Source organism: Sorex fumeus, unplaced genomic scaffold (genome assembly GCF_029834395.1).
Source record: "Sorex fumeus unplaced genomic scaffold, SorFum_2.1 ptg000098l, whole genome shotgun sequence".
NCBI lineage: Eukaryota > Metazoa > Chordata > Mammalia > Eulipotyphla > Soricidae > Sorex > Sorex fumeus.
The window spans coordinates 12,111,077-12,131,528 of NW_026606155.1; the positions used below are offsets into that span (position 1 = coordinate 12,111,077).

Consider the following 20,452-nt stretch of genomic DNA (forward strand, 5'->3'; position numbering starts at 1 on the left):
TGGAACTATTATTTTATCACTATGTATCATTGGAAAGTGATATATATGTATATATATATATATAATTTTAGACTAAGCTACATCCCTGGCCTAAACAATATTTTTAGATGAAACTTAAAATTAAAATAAATAAACCACAGTATAACACATAAAGATGAAAGAAATGTTCTTAAAGTAAATGTTATAAAAATTCTGTAAGAAAAAATTTATTTAGATTGAGTTATCTAGGACAGCTAAGCTTCTTACCTCAGTTCAAGAAAAACATAGTTACTTGGAAATATATATCTGGTGGGCCAAATATATATACTTGGCAGTGCTTAGGGGCTATTCCTAGTTCTATAAACAGAAGATCACTTCTGGCAGTGCTCAAGAGATCGTGCAGCACCGAGAATCAAAGTAAGGATTTCTGCATGCAAAGCATTTGCTCAATTTGTTGAGCTATCTACCAAGCCCCACAAATATCTCCTTATGATAAATTTTTTGGAATTTGTGATCAATTTGGGATTATAATTAGTGAAAATGTAAAACAATTTTCATCATGATTTTAATCATCACAGATTGTATAAAAATATTGAAAAACAACCTCAAATCTTGGAGAAAACACAACTTTTTATTTTAGTGTGATGCGTTGCTATTTGGATGAGGAGTTAAGGATATTTGGAGAGATGAGTATATTCTTTAAAGGTTATTGGCACCTACACTAGTGATGAAAATTATATTATAGAAAGGGGAGAACAATTTCTGCATGGCCTGAAAGTCATAATCCAAATGCCAATTTCAATTATCATTCTATTTGATCAGCAGAATTCCTGAATGTGAAATGAAGATGTGATGTTATGATATGGTTCCTTTTCTTCTCATGCCATCAACTTTTCCTGGATAGCCTGCCCTATTATCACCTTCTCATAGCAGAGGAGGTGAATATCGGATCTCAGAAAGAAAATATGCTTCTCACATAATTGAAAAAGGATAGGTCTTTTGCTAGAGCCTGCTAGACTCAGCTGCTTCCCTGCTGAACACTATTTCAGCCATGGAGTCAGGCTTTACTGATATGCTAACTGTTTATAATATTTCATTTAATTAGTCAGCATATAAAAGTCAGTTATATAGTATACATCTTTAAACTATAATAGTATAAAGAGAAAATTATAATAATTCCCAACATAACGGTTATTCAAAGACATATATTGCAATGAAAAATATTTAGTAACTGCATTATGATTATGTTCAGGAGGAAAGACATTATATTGCTAGAAGCAATTACAGCTTGCAATACATAAGATCAATGACTTAAAGAAAGAATAAAATGAATACCTGAGTTATACATAAGTGTGAGGTGGTGCTGTATTTTTTTTCTCACCGTGGGACATTGAGGACAATGTTTTTTTTGTTTCATTTTCTTTTAATAAATCACCATTAGAAAGGACAATGGTTTAACTTAAAGCAAGGGATCATTATTCTTTGATAACGAAAACTGTGACCTATTTTTCAGTAACAAAAATTATAATGGAGTAAAGGAAAATTGAGTTGATTCAAGTGAGGAGTGTAGAATAAATCTTCTTTAAGAAAAATCTAATAAGAAATGTTATTAGAAACAATAACATCAACTAAAAGATTCACAAAGCTTGATGTTTCATAATCCAACAGTGTTTGATAGTATTTCATGAGAATAATGTCATGCATTATTTTGTTTTACTCTCTCCTAGTAAACTAATGGAATGGACATTGAAGACACCATTGTTTTAAAAATTTATGTTGATGTATCTGTATGTCTTTGGGTCACACCCAGCTGGTGTTCAGGGATTACTCCTGTTGGTTCTCAGGGAATCATAAAGGTTGATGGGAATAAAAATGAGTTGGCAAGGCAAGTATGTCTTCTTCTATGTTATCAATCTCTTCCTTCTCAGTAATTAAAAACATATGTCTCCCTTCCCACATAGCAAACGTTATTAGTCAATCCCCCATGAGAAAAACTTGCTATAAAATCTATGTAAGGGAAACAACTTGAAGTAAAAATTTCTAATACTAAATAAAGTATGATACTTATGTACAATGGAATATCACTCCACAATATGGTAAATTTGCAATTTACTGCAACATTGATCGCTCTGAAGAGTATCATGTTGAGTGAAATCAGTCAGAGAGAAAGGAGCAGACTCATAATGGTCACTGTCATATGTGGAATATAAAGATACCTCATAGGGAAATAATATCCAGTTCCAATGGCGGTAGAAACAGAGAGTGAAATTGTCTTCAATAGGAAGCTGGTCAGTGAGGTTGGGGATGGAGGGATAAGTTAGAAAAGGGAACAAGAGGACAATGTGGGAGGGGGAAAGTGCCTGTGAGAGAGGCAGTCTAGGGGAGGGAAGGGAAACTAGGAACATTGGTGGAAGGTAGTTGACATTGGTGAAGGGATTGGTTTTGGAACAATGTACAGTCAATTATAACTACCTTTGTAACTTTCTAATCCACAGTAATTCAGTAATAGTATTAAAGCTCTAATAATAACTCTCCAATAAATGCTCAAATTATTTTTGTTTCATCCAGTCCCCAGGGGCAAAAAAAGCTCACAGTGTAAGTAAAATGCCCCTGGGGACATTTTAGAATGCATTGCTTGCTATTTGGAACTCTCTGCCATTTACCCTGAGCAGTCTTGCCCGATAGACAGGAGTCTGTTACCCACCTTCAGTGCTCCATGTAGACTCTGATCATAAAAATGTTGCATTTATGACACTCTTTTGGCCATCAAGTGTTACTCTAGTATTTAGCTACTTTATGCTACACTTGTGGATGATAATAAAGTAGCACTTAGTTTAAAATGAATGGAGTCAAACATGATAATCTCTTAGTATCTCTATTCAAACTATAATACTCCAAAGGAGAGAGAGAGTGTTAGGACGTGGGTTCTGATCCCTTTAATGACAAAGAGACTCCAGAGACTGCAAACAGCAAACAAGGTTTATTGTAAGACTGGCTAGCCAGGGTCACAGACACGCAGGTAAGATAGGTGAGGCAAGACCCCGAATTTCTTCAAAGGGGATCTTATAATACGCCTTCACTGGCCTTTACAGCAAAGCCCATGCATTTCATAGCGAATAAATTTGTAACAACATATAGTTTCTTAACCAATCCATTTAAAAGTACATCACTCCTTAGCCTATAGATTCAAAGATCAGCATTTACACACATAGGCATTGTGGCTAGTGGGCATCTGGTAACTCGGACATTTGGTTATCACCTGGCTCCCCTTGATTTGGTGGAAGTAAAGGTAAAGGTAAAGGCCCTCCCATTGATCATCGATTTGCTTGAGCGGGCCCAGTAATGTCTCCATTGGAGACTTTGTTGTTACTGTGTCTGGCATATCGAATACTCTCGGTAGCTTGCCAGGCTCTCCGAGAGGGGCGGAGGAATCGAACTCGGACCGGCCATGTTGGCTGCATACAAGGTAAATGCCCTACAGAGGTAACAGATAAGGAAGGGCCAACAAATGGTTTTCGAATTTACATCCCAGCAGGGAAGAGTCAACAAATGGTTTCAGAATTTATATCCCAATAAGGAATGGCTTCACAGCTAAGGCTCTACTAGGGAGGGGGCAGGAAAGGGAGAGTTACTAATTAGTAGAGTTTTAACTCTGGAATCTCCCAAGGGAACTTACAAGAGAAAGAGAGAGAGTGAGAGAGAGGGACAGAGGGAGAGAGAGAGAGAAGTAAAGTGACTGCCATAGAGACAGGTGGGGAGAGAGCTGTGGCAAAAGGGAAACTGGAGACATTGATGGTGAGGAATGTACTGGTGGAGGGATGGGTGTTGGAATATTGCATGACTGAAATTGATCAAGAACAACTTTGTAACAGTATTTTCTGGCGGTTCAATAAAAAATAAATAAATAAAATGTAATTGACATATTAACAAAAAATAAATGAACAGAATCATCACAGGCATTCCTATTCTCAGGGCTCAGATTTCTGGAACTTCCTGAGAATCGTGCCAGGATCCTGAAGCTTTTGAAAATCACCCGGGGGAGCCCCAGGTCACTAAGGACTACTATGTATTTCCTGTTCTATAATAAAATCAACTATTTGGTCAAGGAGATATTTCAAAGGATAGTGTGTGTCTATCATGTGCTGGGCCCTATATTTATTACCAGGCACCACATGCATGCATAAATATACTACCCTCTCTCTTCTTTTTTCTCTCTCTCTCTTTTTCTATCGCACACACAGATACACACAAGCATGCACACACGCACACGCACGCATGCGCATGCATGCGCACGTTATTGAATGTGCCACTATGGCTCCAGAGCAATTTTGGACCCAAGTACCAATCTTTAACAGCAGCAACAGCAGCACCATCACCAAATGAACAGGTGTGATCCTGCATCTTAGTCTTAAGTCTCCAGAACCCCCAGCTGTGATCCTTGGGGGTGGGGCACGGGAAGAGGGAAATATAAAGTGGAGGGAGAAGACAATAGATAGATGTAGGAAAACATTGTTCTGTCTTTCCTGCATAGCCTCAGGAATAGTTGATAGTTGATTGTTTATAGGACTGAGGAAAAGAGAAAAACACCTTAAGGAGATATTTTGCCTGGAGCAGTCAGGAAGGGCTTTAGAATACCTTTTAGGTGCGCCCTCAGGAAGGGCTTTCTTATGTTGATTTGGCTACCTGTCTAGGTGGAGTGTCAGCCCAGACTGTGGGGGAGTTGGAGAGACAAGGGAGCTGGAGAAAGAGAGAGCAGGTCTGGCTGCAAGATGGACCACGGAGAGACTAGCAAGGGGACCATGTGCTTGAGAGAACCTAGGCCCTCCATAACATAAATTTCTTCTATGGGATAAACTTACTTGTAATAAACTGCTACTAAGATCAACTGGCCTGGCCCTCGTCTGTTCCTTCGTCAGCCCTTGACCAACAGCCGTCCGGATCCAGGCCACACACAGCGGCTCAAGGGCACCGAACCCTGGAGGCAAGATAGAGCCTTCTGGAGAGCCCGCGAACACACAATCTTCTGCGTGTTTAGTTTTTTACAGATATATTTAGCAAATATAATAGAAATAGCTCAGAGGTGGAGAGAGAAAGCACTGGTGAGCTTCTTGGGAAAACTCCATTGCAGAGTGTCAGGTATATTCTAGATACTAGCTGTCTTTACAGATACTTTTGAGTTGTTAGGTCCCTAGGGACCCTGAGGGAGATTCCAGAGTTAAAACTCTATAAATTAGTAACTCTCCCTTTCCTGCCCTCCTTATCTGTTACCTCCCTTAAGAACTCTTCCCTTATCCACCTCCGGAATGCAGGGCTGAGAATCAGAGGAAGCAAGGTGATAACCAAATGTCCAAGTTACCTGATGCCCACTAGTCACAATGCCTATGTACGTAAATGCTGATCTTTGAATCTATAGGCTAAGGAGTGATGTACCCTTAATTGGATTGGTTAGGAAAGCATATGTTGTTACAAATCTATTGGCTATGAAATGTGCGGGCTTTGCTGTAACGGCCAGTGAAGGCCTATATAAGATCCCCTTTGAAGAGGTTCGGGGTCTTGCCTCACCTAACTGACCTGCGTGTCTGTGTAGGCGGCTTGACCCTGGCTAGCCAGTCTTACAATAAACCTTGCTTGCTGTTTGCAGTCTCTGGAGTTTCTTTGTCGTTAAAGGGAGATCACAATCCGCGCCCTAACAGAGTATCTGTAATTCTTTACATTAAAGTAGAGACATGCTCAAAAACCACTGGGATCTTTGCCTCTCACCCTAACTCCAGAGAGGTTCGCATTCCCATATTTCTTTATATGTTTCTTTACATATTTCTTTGTTTTCTTTTTTGTATTTGTAGTTGAAAACACTTATGAAATACTTCATTTTCAGTAATTGACATATTTTTCTAAATTAAAATACAAATTGTTACAAAAAGTAAATTAGGTATTTAAATATTAATTAGATAAAATATTAAATAGTTTGCACTTTTCTCAGTGAAAGTACAAATTGTTACAAAAAGTAAATTAAAGTACAAATTGATACCAAAAAAGTTACTGTGACTGTCACTGTCCTCCCATTGTTCATTCATTCTCTCCAGTGGGCCAGTAATGGCTCCACTGTGACATTTTGTTACCGTGTTTGGCATATCAAATATGACACAGGTAGCTTGCCAGGCTTTGCTGTGCAGGCAAGATACTCTCAGTAACTTGCTGGGCTCTCTGAGAGGGGCGGACGAATTGAACCTGTGCATGCAAGGCAAATGCTCTACCCCCTGTGTTATCATTCCAGCTGGATACCAAAAACGTACAAAAAAATAATATCGAAGAAAATACACATTCTGAGCTCTTCACATTTTAAGATCCTAGATCCAATCTTACTAAGTATGTGTTCTTGGGTAATCTAAGTAAACTATTTTCCTTTAACTGTTTCATCATGAAATTTACCTCCATTGGAACCTGAGATAGAGGATCTGGGCTTAAAAAGAGTTCATCAATCTAGGCCTTATATGGTGTACTGAAAACTTTCAATAATTGTATCCTTCTAGGACTACAGAAGTCAAAAAATCACAAATTAGAACTGATATTTGATATTGGATATTGAAAGATAAATGAGAAATAAGACTTTGAAATAGAGAGTTAATAGCCTGTCATTTTTGCAGCAAGTTAGGAAAAATTTAAACTTTCATTCATCCAGGCTATCAACTCTCTCAAACTACTAATAAGAACCACTCAGGTACTTCTCCCCTGAAACAGTCTCTTATTAGACGCATAGTTAGAAAAATGAACTGTATCTGATAAAGATTCAGCATAGGGGATAAGTTAATTACCTTTGCAAGTTGAGGGATTATTCCAATTTAGCATCTTTTATAACCTTGAATGATACCATTAAATTCTAATAAAATAGAATGCTCTGTCTTTTCCATTCTACAAATGTGAAAAAAATTGCTGCATTACATATGTGAATATTTTGGGACATATTACTCATGGTATGTAACTATTCTTGATAATGCAAATCCTGTGTATAAAGATAGGAAGGTATGCACAGCACAGTTCATTTGGGATTTCAAGGAGTTAGAGTAGTAAAGCAATACTTAGTGTATGTGCTTGATTGGGTAGACAACACAGAGGTTGGATATAGGATCGAAATCATGAAGCTCTTTGTATGCTAGTAAGATCATTTTGAATTGTAGTCTGTAGATGATTTGAACAATATTGGTTTACATGTAATATTATAATTGCACTTTTTAAAATAGATTTTAGCAGTGCTTTTTTTTTTTGCTGTTGTTAGTCACTGAGCCAAGCTTTTAGTCTATTAAGATCTCAAAACAATTTAACCTTCCTATAATTTGTTTTTAAGAAAGTTAATTGAAGGAATTTGTATAGTACATCTAAATACTGAATTTCTAGGAGGAGAGTTGGTTAGCATGTCTGTTCGGTTTTGTTTTGGGGACGTACCAGGGATTCCTCCTGGTGCTTTGCTAAGGATTCCCTTTGTAAGGTATTCAGGCGACCATGCAGTGCTCACAACCAAACTAAACCTCTTGCATGTATGTGAAGCATGGAACTAGCCCTTTGATCTATCTCCCTAGGTCTGACTTGTAATTTTTGAAACTGCTTTTTTCTACAATATTAATTTTTTGAAAATTGCTAATGAGTCCCTCGGATCCAAAACTATAAAATAGCCAGATTTAAGAAAAGGATATTCTTATCCTAAAGTACAATTTTTCTAGAATTTCTATTGCTTCACTGATTTTATGTTTCTGAGTTTATTTTATGTCATGTACTTGTAAATGGTGAAGCATATGGGTGATGCTATCACTTCAAAAGTTGGTACTTCATGACTGAACTAACAAAAAGCTGTAGAAATCTCTTGAAGAATGACTCTCTGACTTTTCTCTCTTCTCCATTTTGATAGCTATCTTGTTCAGAATAGGAATTATTTTCCCAGTGGTTGTTGACTGAATTCCCCTCTCATATTTATGTTGTGAGGTATGTTCTTACTTAGGACATAAAGATGACACACACTGTTTCTCTTCTTGGCATTAGGAAAGCATATTAGGATACCTGCTGGTGTTCAATTGTGAAAATTCTTGAAAATTATGTATTTTGGGAAGGGTATTTAAATATCCACCACTGGCTATTGTTAGAGCTTTTATAGAATATCTAGACTATCCTTTGATGGCTGACTAACTCAGATTCATTCCAGTTGACAATGTGAATAGCAGCTATTTTTTGAAATATATTTTTTAATCCAGTTAGTCATATTTGTATACATTCCCATGTGTTCTTGATCAGAACTCTGAAATTGCCATGTGCAACCATTTCATTAAAATAATTGATGTATTAAAAGTATTAATTTTCCCTGTTTTTTGTTCTCTTTTTTTTGCTAAATTGTAAATTCCTCCAGGCAGAGTTCCTGTTTAGTTATCACTGTGTCTTGAAAATCTGGCAGAGAAGTATTATACAAATAGCTAGTGTTAGAAATGTTTAAAGTGTCACTAGAAAATTTACATAATTGTGTGCTAACTCACAGTTCTTTCCCTTATGTCTTATTGGAATTTTCATAAAATGCAACCCTCTATGTCTATCAAAATAGATCAAAGCAGCCTGTGTCGCTTTGAATAAAAGCTGTGGATTTGATTTTCTAGAAGGAATACATTTTAGTAAGCATTTTATTAAATTAAAATATACATAAAAGACTATATACTAATACAATAACATTGAATTTTCAAAGCTAATAAATTTATATCCAAAGATTACTTCTATGAATTTTCTTTCCTCCTACTCTTTTTCATCATTACCAACATCCCAACAATTAGCATGGTCTACAGCCGAACAGAAAATGTAAACATACCAATGTACTTTTGGTGTTTTGACCCTTTTTTAAAATACCATTCTTATGATGTTCATCTGTAATGTAATCATTCATTATTAAAAATCTGCAGATTTCTGTTTTAAACAAATGACCTGGTCACAGGTACAAACTCTTTAACTTAATATAGAAGTCAATAAAAGCGTACACGAGATAAAAAAAACTCATGTTTCTCCACAAATAGAGATATAAATTACACGTCCATATGTATATAAGAGATGTACATATAAACATATTATGGTCTTGAAAATATAAATATATTTAAGCAGAATTATATATACACATATATATTTCAAAGATAGACTGAATGACTAAATTTTATTGATATTCCATCCCTTCATTTATTAAACAACCTACATATTCAATTCTCTTTTTTATCTCATTTTCTCCAGGGTAAAATAACTTTCAAAAACCACAAAGGGCCATGGTAGAGAGCACGGTGCAGAAGGTCAGGATTTCTATCCTGAGGCGAGTAAAGCAGACAAGCACAACACACTTTAAGTATGAGATTTCAGAAACCGAGAAGTGAAAAGGCACGCTGGTTTGCCTCTCAGGAATGCTGCAATGCACTTAAGATTAAGGTCAAATGTCACTCATGCCGGATATCCCTTACTATTCCTGTGAAGCAGGATTAGCAAAGAACAGATAATGCATTCACTAGGGCAAAAGTTAAGACAAGAGTAAATAAACTTGGAGAACAGTAACATAGGGAACAAAATACTACTGGTTTATTTTACCCTGAAAATGAAACAACCTGTGGTTATGATTCAATAATAAAACAGACTGGTGTTTTAAGTAAGATGACACCAGAAAGATGTTGCTTCCTACTCAATCTTCTAATTGTTATAAATTGATCCCAATGCATATTTTTGTAGTTCTGTGTCTAGATGCCGTAACTACATGTAACAGAATATGTGCCCTTGCATTTGCAATTAGAAGAAAAAATAGATCTCTTTGCTGTCATAAATGATACCCAAATATTGTTAAGGAATATTATTGTTCCCAGATTTTTATTACCATTTCATGTTGTTTGAGTATATTATATCAGAAAGACATTTGTAATACACCAGTTTGGCAACTTTTGTATTTGCTTCTTAAAACTGAAAGAAATTTCAAAATTGCTTCTTACAATTTCTGAGATTCTGTGCTTGGCACCTGATTTCCAGTAACTAGTGTGAAAGTTCTAAAAGAAGGCATACTGTGTGCTAATCTACTTGGGAATATAATGCATCTTTCTTCTTTTTGTTGTATTTCATAATAATGTTAACATTTATCATTATCAGTTATTTGTAGGTAAATTGTTATTGAATATTTGAAATAACAAAACGTAGGTATGCATTTATTTATCTATATTGTTTGTGTTAGGCACTGTGACAAGTAGTAAATAAGGTAATTTTTCCTCTATATTTCATATCTGGACTATGATCCCGGCAGTATTATCATTTCTACATAAAGCAGAACATTTAAATTACATATGTTCAAGGTTATAAAATTCATTATATAAGAATAGTCGATGAAAAGTGTATGTTAAGTGGTACTACATGGAAAGTATCATGTTAAGCGAAATGAGTCAGAAAAAGCGGGATAGACACAGAAAGATTGCATTCATCTGGGGAACATAAAGCAACAAAACGGGAGACTAACACCCAAGAATGGCTGAGATTAGTTCCAGGAATTTTGCTCCATGACTTGAAGGCCAGCCATATGTGCTAGGTGAAAAGGAAGCTCAGATAGAGAAGAGAGTACCAAATAAAGGGTGTTGTGAAGACCCTCCCAGGGTGGGAGAGACTTGCTAAAACTAGTCTATAAACCAAACATGATTGCCACTCAATGCCTCTCTTGCAAAACACAGTACCCAAAAGAAGAGAGAGAGAACAAGGGGGAATGCCCTGCCACAGCGGCAGGGTGGGATGGGGGGGGGGTGGGGGGGAGGGATGCTGGGACCCGTGGTGGGGGAGGATGGGCACTGGTGGAGGGATGGGTATTTGATCATTGTATAACTGAAACCCAAGCACAAAAATTTATAAGTCTATAACTGTATCTCATGGTGTTTCACTAATAAAAAAAAGATTAAAAAAAGTGTATGTTAAAAATGACCTGCTGAGCTTTTCCTTTCTGCAGCCATTGCTGAAGTGGTACTGCCAAAATATAGTTCAATCCTATTGTGACTTTTGACTGGAGCAAGAACCGTAAGAGGCATTTCAATGCACCTTTCCACTTTTGTAGGAAGATTATGTCTTACATTCTTTCCAAAGAGCTGAGACAGAATTACAGTGTGTGATCTATACCCATCCAGAAGGACGATGAGGTTCAGGTTGTGAGAGGACACTACAAAGGTCAGCAAATTGGCAAAGTAGTCCAGGTTTACAAAAAGAAATATGTTATCTGCATTGAACGAGCTCAGCGGGACTAGGCAAATGGCGCAACTGTCCATGTGGGCATTCACCCCAGTAAGATGGTTATCACTAGATTAAAACTGGACAAAGATCGCAAAAAGATCCTTGAACGCAAAGTCAAGTCTCGCCAAGTAGGAAAGGAGAAGGGCAAATATAAGGAAGAAACACTTGAGAAGATGCAGGAATAAAGTTATATTCAACTTGATTAAAAACTGTAAAATGAAGACTTCAGTGGTGTACATTTGAACATCAGTTGAGTTTACAATTTCTGAAATCAGTACTGATGGGATTTTGGGTGTTCAGCTTTGGGTTTTGGATCATAAATGGTGGTGTTCAGGCCAATCCCTTTCACCAAGCAGTTAGGTGCAAAGCAAGTACTTAGAGCTGGCCCAGGTTTGGTTTTAAAACATTTTGGGTTGTGTGAAAAGCTAATTGGGAACACTAAAAACATAAATAAATAAATAAATGAATAAATAAATAAATAAATAACTTGCTGAAGTGATAGTAAAGCAGGTTGGACATTGCTGCACATATGGCTCTCCTGCGTTCAATCCCTGGCACCCTGTATTGTCGCTAAACCCTGCTAGGAGGTTTCCTTGAATACAGAGTCAGGAATAAATCCTGAGAACTGCTGAGGATAGCCTGCAAACAGATAAACAGCAAAACTTATCCTGGGGTCTGATCTGTCAATTAGGTAGGGCACTGTCCTTAGCCCACCTGGGTTTGACCCCCTGCACACCTTATTGTTTCCTGAACCATACCAGGAGTGATTTCTGAGGGCAGAGACAGGAGAAATTCCTCAACACTGCAAAATGGGCACAAAACTGAAAACAAACAGCATACTGCGTTATCTATCTATCTATCTATCTATCTCTCTCTCTCTCTCTCTAAGTGCAGTTATATGTACAATATCTCAAATGTTATTTTTCAGTGTTTTTCACTCAGATCAGAAAGGAAATAATTACATATCCATAATATTAACCCTTACACATATTAACAATATACAATTTAAAAGTTTAAATAAATATAAATTTAAAATTATAAACATGCCTATATACATATATTTATATATATCATAATATAACATATATAAATTTAAATGTTATATGTTACAATTTTATATGTTAAAATTTTATATGTTACAAAGTCCCTTACAATATATTGTAAAATATATAAATATAATATATAGAATATATTAAATTTTATTGTCCATACGACACAAAAAGTATTTCCATTTGTGCAGTCCTCGAAATAGCAATTTGAAATGGTTTTAAAACCAAGCTTAATTCTTTTACACTTTCAAGAAATGATTATACCAAATATAAAAGTTAAAACTTAATAAAGACCTACATTTTTTGTTAGTTATATCTGCATAGCCATAACTTCATAAAGTCACCAATGAATTTCAAGATAATTGAGTGCAAAGACCCCACTATTAAAAAACATTGAATTTTTGTCAAATTATTATTTCACTAAAACATCCACTAGCTAACTAAATGCTATAGATTCAAATCTCATTCTGCCATTGATGCTAATTATAATGGTTATTCAGTTTTATTTGTCAGTAGCAATTCTATGAGTCTGTCAGTCTGTCTTTTTGTTCTGAAACAATGCACTCTATACCTAAAAAGTATTATACGAAAAATATTCTGAATAAGTAAAATGTGGCTATTCTTTTTAATAAATACATGGAGGTCTTATTGCTAAGAAACGTAAGTTAATTATAGTAAGTGGAGTCTGAGTCATACATTGTAACTTTTGATCATGACAATGCTTTTGTTCTCTAGTTTTCAGATTTGGAGAATGTGAATAAACAAGTCTAACTCTATGCATTTTTAGAACAATTTAAATGATGAGTACTTTTCAGAATACCAACATTCTATGACCATTGCTACATTAACTATGTATGTTAATCATATGACATATGAAATGTACTCCTAATATACTAAATACCATTATAAAAATCAAGAATAATGCCACATACTATATGCTATCTATGGGCTGGAGCGATAGCACAGCAGTAGGGCGTTTGCCTTGCATGCAGCCAACATGGCTGACCCGAGTTCGATTCTTCCACCCCTCTCGGAGAGCCCGGCAAGCTACCGAGAGTATTTCACCCGCACAGCAAAGCCTGGCAAGCTACCCATGATGTATTCGATATGCCAAACACAGTAACAACAAAAGTCTCCAATGGAGATGTTACTGGACCCGCTCAAGCAAATTGATGAACAACGGGAGGACAGTGACAGTGACAGTGACTATATGCTATTTAAGAAACTGTATACATGAATCAGCTATATGCTTGTGGAAAAAACAAAAACAATCACAAAGTCCCTTACTGCTAAATTCCAAATCCCATATGTAGGTATAATGAATCTTTTGACTCTATTACTGTCATATTTAAAATCGAGCCCAAATCTTGTAACTGGTATTTTCAAACCTATATGCAGTCAGTTTTCAAACCTGATATCACAATTTTCTATCAGTGTTGCCTTTGCGTTTTTTCTTGCATGTGTTAATATTCATTTGTTTGTGTACAAAGTGAATGCTTGTTCACCACTCACAAAATGTCAAAGACCTTCACTACTCATACTCCTCTCCCCCTAGAAGTTTAAAGTCTTTAGTAACTTCAGTTTTGTAATCAAATTCCAAGGTTCAGTTATCATTGGACTTGCCCATTCTTTCTTTATTATTATTATTTTTTGATGGAGAAGGCTTTATTAAAGTAGAACTTAAGCATAGCATTTTGTGGTATACAAGTCAGTATTAGATATTTTTTGAATAACTTTTGAATAACCAGGCATAAGAGAGAGAACAATCTTTTCAATTTTAAAAATTTCTGTTGATAGTTTTTGACTTCCTCAAATGTAACCCAAGGTTGTCCCTTGATATCCGTAACAGGATTGGACTACAAATGCCTTGCCCCTGTATTCAGCCCTCTAACTCCTTGAGTTCTGTGTTTGTAGAATAATTGGGACTTGCTCCCTTTTTTGGTTTGTCTTTTTTATACATCAGTAATAACAGAACTTTCAGTATTTTTCCATTTTTAAGTATTCCTGCTATCAAAAATATCTGATACTTTGTAGTCATCTTGCCATGAATGGACCCCATCTCACCAAAAATTTTCATGAATGTATATTCTCTGCCACCTCTCCAATATTTTTTAGACGGAGCATTTAATGTCATTTAAAACAAGGACAAATTCATAAATTATTTCCTTATCCCCTGCTCCTCACCTGTCAGAAGTGTATTTCCTTTTGCTCTTTTTCTTTCTACAATCTCCCAGTCCCTCCACTTTAATCAACTGGTTAAATATTTAGCTATTTATCAAATTAGTTTAATAATTAAATCCCCTTACCTTCCTTTCTTTCTACTATCCTCCCTCTCTCCATCCCTCCTTCTTTCCTTCCTTCCTTCCCTCCATCTCTTCTTCCCTCCATCCCTCCTTCCTTCCTTCTCTCCTTCCCTCCATCCCTCCATTCCTCCTTCCTTTATTCCCTCCTTTTCCTCCTTCCTTCGTTCCTTCGTTCCTTAGTTTCTTCCTTTCTTTGTTCCTTCCTTCCTTCATCCTTTCCTTTTCTCCCTCCCTCCCTCCCTCCCTCCCTCCCTCCTTCCTTCCTTCCTTCCTTCCTTCCTTCCTTCCTTCCTTCTTTCCTTCCTTTTTTCCTTCTTTCCTTCCTTCTTTATATGGAAGATATTTTTTCCCAATGAGTTATATTATTTAGTTAAATATTTAGTTCAATTCATTAATTAATTAGTTTAAATATTTAAAACTTAATTAGTTAAATATTTAGTTCTTAAATATTTTTGTTAAGAAAATAGTTTTTTTTTCTTTTTGAGTCACACCCAGCGATGCACAGGGATTACTTCTGGCTCATGCACTCAGGAATTGCTACTGGTGGTGCTCAGGGGGACCATACGGAATGCTGGGAATTGAACCTGGGTCAGCTGCATGCAAGGCAAATCCCCTACCCACTGTGTTATGACTCCAGCCCCAAGAAAATAGTTTTTACTGAAAGAAATAGCGATAGCACAGCGGTAGGGCATTTGCCTTGCATGCAGCCAGCCCGGCCGAGCCAGGTTCGATTCCTTTGCCCCTCTCAGAGAGCCTGGCAAGCTACCTAGAGTATCTCCCCCGCAAGGCAGAGCTTGGCAAGCTACCTTTGACGTATTCAGTATGCCAAACACAGCAACAACAAGTCTCAAAATGAAGACGTTACTGGGCCCACTTGAGCAAATCGATGAACAATGGGAGGACTGTGACTGTGTGATTGAGGGGATTAAAAAGAGAGAAATATATGTTCAAGAGAAAACATGATTTAAAAAAAACAAACAAATTTGTTTTTTCTAAACAAATTTGTTTTTTCTAAATGGGCAAGAATCTTCTTTTAAAAAAAGTTGATTTTCTTTATACAAATCTTCTGTTGACAGAGGAACCAAGGCATACGGGTCCCAGGACTGAGGTCTCCAAGCCTACTCGGATTGGGACTGGGCCTTCTCCACCTAGACCCCCATCTTCCAGTAGGTAGGCACCACACCCACCAGCTGCCACCAGCGCCAGGTTGGTCCATCAACAGCCAAGATGCAGAGACTATAAAACCCAGCTCCCAGAGAAGAACAGCACAGAATCTCCTGCCCCTGCGCCTCGCTGTCCTCACTGGGGCCCCTTGGAGGGGGGAGGGTTGAGTTTCTCCCCCACCCCACCCCCGCCCCGAGCAGAGCCCCAGCAGCTGAGGACCTCCGGAGCCAGCCACAGCCATGCTGGGACCAATCTCCGCACGTCCGGACGGGCCTCATGCATGAAAGAACTTTATACAAATAAGCACAAACACATGGATATTTTGTGCCATGGAATTATACTCTTTTCTATCTCCATTCTGTCTTGTAAGTCTTAAATTTAAACCTGTTAATATGATATTTTTCTTAGGGACATTACCAATGCAAAATTAAATTATTATGGCTCTGAATTGGTGGTTTCAAAACTCCACCAATCCACAGATAATATGAAGTTTATGTGTTTGCCTTGAATCTTGAAAACCACAGTTCAAATTCTCAGTGTTGCATATGATTTCAATGAAGGTCTGCAGTGTCATTTCTTGAATACATAGAAATAGCCCCTGGGAACTGCCATATGTGGCCCCAAAACAAAAACAAACAAATACCCCCAGTTTAAAATTTTATAACATTATTTTAAAAGTTTCTGTTTTGGAATACTTTAAAGTTTTTGAAGTCAGCTCTTATTTTCTTAAGCACCACATTGAATCTATTATAAAATGACATGAGGTTGGCTATATCTTTAAAAATTCCCTAACTTGTCACTATTTCTGGTATGACTAGTACCTCCATGCACCCACTTTTGCTGCCTCTGTTTAGTCTTCCCATATTAACCAACGTTGGTTGTTGCTCTGCTTCTCTACCTCCCACCTTTTCTATTATCCTCCCTCCCTCCCTCCCTCCCTCCCCCCTCCTTTCCTCACTCCCTCCCTCCCTTCCTTCTGTCCTTCCTTTCTTTTTTATATGGGAGATATTTTGTCCCAATGAGTTGAATTATTTTATTCTGCCAGCAAAGTCTTAATGTTTTTAGAACAGAATTAATAATAGAATTATAGTGACCTAATGGTTTCACAGGAATTTTTCTCTATCTTTATGGTTTTTACCTTATTTCTTACTAGTCACATGTTGCTCACTTGCTATGCTTTTCTGATCTAATCCCTATTCCTCAAATCAAATGTGTCAAGTACTCCTATCTCAAATTACTTGTCTCTCTTTCTCCCTCTATAAGGAATTCTTATTAGCAGTTATCAGTATGTGTTGCTTATTTGTTTCTCTTGAATCATGTATTGAATCATTGAATACACATTTAAATTTTTAGCACTGTAGCACTGTAGCACTGTCCTCCTGTTGTTCATCGATTTGCTTGAGCGGGTCCAGTAACATCTCCATTGTGAGACTTGTTACTGTGTTTGGCACATCGAATATGTCAAGGATATCTTGCCAGGCTTTGCCATGTGGCGAGATACTCTCGGTAGCTTGCTGGGCTCTCCGAGAGGGGCGGAGGAATCGAATTCGGGTCGGCCATGTCGGCCGTGTGCAAGGCAAACACCCTACCCACTGTGCTATTGCTCCAGCCCATTTAAATTTTTAACAGTGTATAATCATCATATCATTCCCTGTACCATAAATTATTTTCGCATAGTATTTACAACTTTCAAGTACTCTGCAGTTTTTATGTACTGTCTGTGTTCCTCAATAAAATAAATGTACACAAAAGTGAGTCATTTGAGTTTTTCTTCTTTTTTTATTACTCTAAACTTATATTTAGCACACAGCATTTAAAGCACCATTTTAAAATTGCATTTAAATATTCTTTCTCAGATAAAATGTTTGTCTTCCCAGATAAAAATTTAAAGACTGACCTAGAACCAGAAAGATAGCATTCAGGAGTGTGGCATTTGCCTTAAATTCAGTTACCCCTGGTATGATCCTCAACACTGCACAAAGTCCCTGAGTAGTGACAAGAATGATTGCTCAGTACAGGCATGTTACAAGAACTCTTGCCTTAAAAAAAAAACTAAACTAAAAACTGTCTCTAAATGCTATCTTTAGAGTTCAAGAGCAAAGAATATTGCCATGCCTATTCCAAAGGGGTCAGTCATTAATGGGTTTCATGGATGCTTTACTATTTGGTAGCTATCTTCAGAAATATAAGACTCCCCCTTTGGAAGGATCTCCATTAAGCATTATGGCTTTATTTGATTGGATAAATCAAAGGAATTACTTTGCCAAAACCCACAGCTTATGCTTATAATAAATCACAGTTGAAAGGGAAAGGAGGTAAAATGTGTTAACAAGAAGAAGACATCTTGTTTGGTGGTGAGTAATGAGGACTAAGTAAAAGGCCAATTGGAAAGAAAAGATAAAAAGTTATTCCAGATGACAGTAATTGCCAAGAATATGTTCATACTGAGTTCAGTTTCAAAGGATAACACTGAGTAAAAGGATGGAAGTTGTTATCTTCTTAACAAGAATCAAATGAGAAAAAGATCTTACTTTGCTACTTCGGTGATTAGCATTAAATTTCAAAAATTATCCATTGGATTTAGAGAAGAATTAAGAGGAAGATAATAATTCTAGACACTAAGACTTATATAAGCTTTTTTATGTGTCAACTGACATTTTTTACTCTGAATTTCTTGAGAATTATATATATTGTGAAATTAGTATATTAAACATTAGAAGTACAGAATTTCTTGAATTATGACTCTCATTTACAATTGAGTAATGCTGGAAAATGAAGCTAATAAACTACCAGAAGTTTTTACCTATTTTATTTGTAGCACTGTGGCACTGTCCTCCCGTTGTTCATTGTTTTGCTCGAGCAGGTCCAGTAGTATCTACTTTGTGAGACTTGTTGTTACTGTGTTTGGCATATCGAATATGTCACAAGGCTTTGCTGTGTGGGCGAGATACTATTGGTAGCTTGCGGGTCTCTCTGAGAGGGTAGGAGGAATTGAACTCTGGGTCATCCGGTTGGCCGTGTGCAAAGCAAATGTCCTACCCTCTATGCTGTTGCTCCAGATTTTATTTTATTTTATTTGTGTACAAATTTATTGGGCTGGAATGATAGTACAGCAGGTACGGCATTTGCCTTACATGTGGCTGGCCAGGTTTTGATTCCCCTGCCCCTGTTGGAGAGCCAGCAAGCTACCTAGAGTATTTCGCCCGCAAGGCAAAGCCTGGCTAGCGACCCATGACATATTGAATATGCCAAAGACAGTAACAACAAATCTCACAATGGAGACGTTACTGGTGCCCGCTCAAGCAAATTGATGAGCAAAGGGAGGACAGTGCTACAGTGCTACAGATTTATTGTTTGCAGGACAAACCCAGCTGTGATCAGGACTTGCTCCCGATTCTGCACTAAAGCATTATTCCTGGAAGGGCGCAGGATACCAAATGTAGTGTTGGGATAAAACCAGAAGAAGTTGATCCCAAGGCAAGTGCCATATCTTCTGTACTATCTCTGTGAGCCCCTCCAAAACAATTTAAAATAAAACATTAAAGATATTGTTGTATTCTAACCCCAGGGTGAGTGTGAGACTAAGGTAGATGGATTCCAGGGATCTATGAGAGAGAGTTATTGGTATCTTAGTGGTGGATATAGTGTAGAATCAGCTGTTTGATGAAAATAACTTTGTAATAAAAAAGAGTATATTGAAATAAACCGGTATTGCCTCAATTTAAAATAGAAATCATTGTTCATAAGTTATGGATAGAAACACACTACCCAGTTATGTTTAACAAGAATAACATAGCACTGTAGCACTGTCATCCCGTTGTTCATTGATTTGCTCGAGCAGGCACCAGTAATGTCTCCATTGTGATAATTGTTACTGTTTTTGGCATATCGAATACACCATGGGCAGCTTTCCAGGTTCTGCCATGCAGGCAGAATACTCTTGGTAGCTTGCTGGGTTCTCCAAGAGGAACGGAAGAATCAAAGTTGGGTTGGCCACGTGCAAGGCAAACAACCTACCTGCTGTGCTATCACTCTGCCCTTCTTTAACAAGGGTAGCATATAAAACATAATTAGCTCCAAAATGTATATGCATATGAGGGAATTTATTATGTGGTTCTTTAACTTTTATATAGTAGTCATTTTTTTTTGTTTTGGACATCATCACATTGTGCTCAGGGCTTATTTCTGGCTCTGTACTCAAGGATAACTCTTGGTGGGGGGTAGAGTACCATATGGGGATAAAACTGTGATAATCCAATTTTGAGACTAGCATCTTACCTGCCATATGTGTCTCTTTGCTCTAGGTAATAATCTTGGGTTTTTATGTCCTATTCACTTTTCCAGGAATAGAAAAATATATATATAGGTGCTGTTCTATTTTATTATTTTTTTTTTTTTGCTTTTTGAATCTCACCTAGTGATGTTCAGGGGTTGGTTTTGTACTCATAAAATACTCCCAGCAGTACTCAAGGTACCATATAGGATGACAAGGATTGAACCTGGGTCAGCCATATGCAAGCGAAATGCCCTCCCCGCTGTCCTATTGCTCTGGCCCCACTAGGGACATTTTTAAAAGATAATTAGGTTTTATGAAAATCAATGGACAGATAAATTGTTGTAAGATGGATATGTTTTGATATGATGTGTAGAAGTAGTTCTCCTTTAGTACTTTTACAGTATTTGATATTCTATTCCATACTA

The 20,452-nt window shown here is 37.0% G+C and overlaps 1 pseudogene; it reads left to right on the top strand.

Moving 5' to 3' along the window:
- The first annotated feature begins 9,260 nt into the window (after positions 1–9,260).
- Positions 9,261–11,521, top strand: LOC130041262 (60S ribosomal protein L26-like; annotated as a pseudogene).
- The last annotated feature ends 8,931 nt before the right edge of the window (positions 11,522–20,452 follow it).